General features: G+C 46.3%; 1 protein-coding gene across 3 annotated transcripts in view; it reads right to left on the reverse strand.

The window, feature by feature from the left end:
• LOC123987208 (potassium voltage-gated channel subfamily KQT member 2-like) overlaps positions 1 to 955 on the reverse strand; it is a 13,012-nt gene that overhangs the window by 10,149 nt on the left and 1,908 nt on the right. The window lies entirely within an intron of this gene.

Consider the following 955-nt stretch of genomic DNA (forward strand, 5'->3'; position numbering starts at 1 on the left):
CTAGAGTCTCCAAAAGTAGACTAGGAGCCAGAGCGTTCAGCTATCAAGCTCCTCTCCTGTGGAACCAGGTTCCAGTTTGGGTTCAGGAGGCAGACACCATCTCCACATTTAAGAGTAGGCTTAAGACTTTCCTCTTTGATAAAGCTTATAGTTAGGGCTGGCTCAGGTGAGTCCTGAACCATCCCTTAGTTATGCTGCTATAGGCCTAGACTGCCGGGGGATTTCCCATGATGCACTGAGCTCCTCTCTCCTCTACTTTCTCTCCCTCTGTATGCAACCTCATCCCATTATTGCATGTTACTAACACAACTTCTCCCCTTTCTGGTAGTCTTGTGCTTTCTCGTCCCTCTCCTCTCTCCTGTCACTTCAGTTTTTTTCAATTTTATTTATATAGCGCCAAATCACAACAGTTATCTCACAGCGCCTCATAAAGAGCAGGTTTAGACCGAACTCTATGATGCTATTTACAGAAGCCCAACAGTTCCCACCAAGAGCAGCACTAGGAGACAGAGACAAGGAAAAACTTCCTTTAAGAGGCAGAAACCTCGAGCAGAACCATGGCTCAGGGTGGGCGGCCATCTGCCTCCACCGGTTGGGGTGAAGGAGGGAGAGAGAGAGAGAGAGAGAGAGAGAGAGAGAGAGAGAGAGAGAGAGAGAGAGAGAGAGAGAGAGACAGCCTACACAATATCCACATACAGAGGTACAGACAGTAAAGGTGATGTTGCTATAGACTAAATGAAAAATAGTACAGATATTTATAATAGTGTTAATGGTAACAATCGTAATGTTAATGATTATAATAACAATAATAACAATAGGACTAGTAACAATAGTCGTTGCAACAGAGGGTGTCGAGCAGGAACACGGGGGCAGCAGGTGACCCGCAACCACAGATCCAGACTCCACAGCTCCAGAGCCAGAAAACCTGCAGGAAGTGATAGGAGGAGAGAGGAGA

The sequence above is a fragment of the Micropterus dolomieu genome, linkage group LG18 (genome assembly GCF_021292245.1).
Source record: "Micropterus dolomieu isolate WLL.071019.BEF.003 ecotype Adirondacks linkage group LG18, ASM2129224v1, whole genome shotgun sequence".
NCBI lineage: Eukaryota > Metazoa > Chordata > Actinopteri > Centrarchiformes > Centrarchidae > Micropterus > Micropterus dolomieu.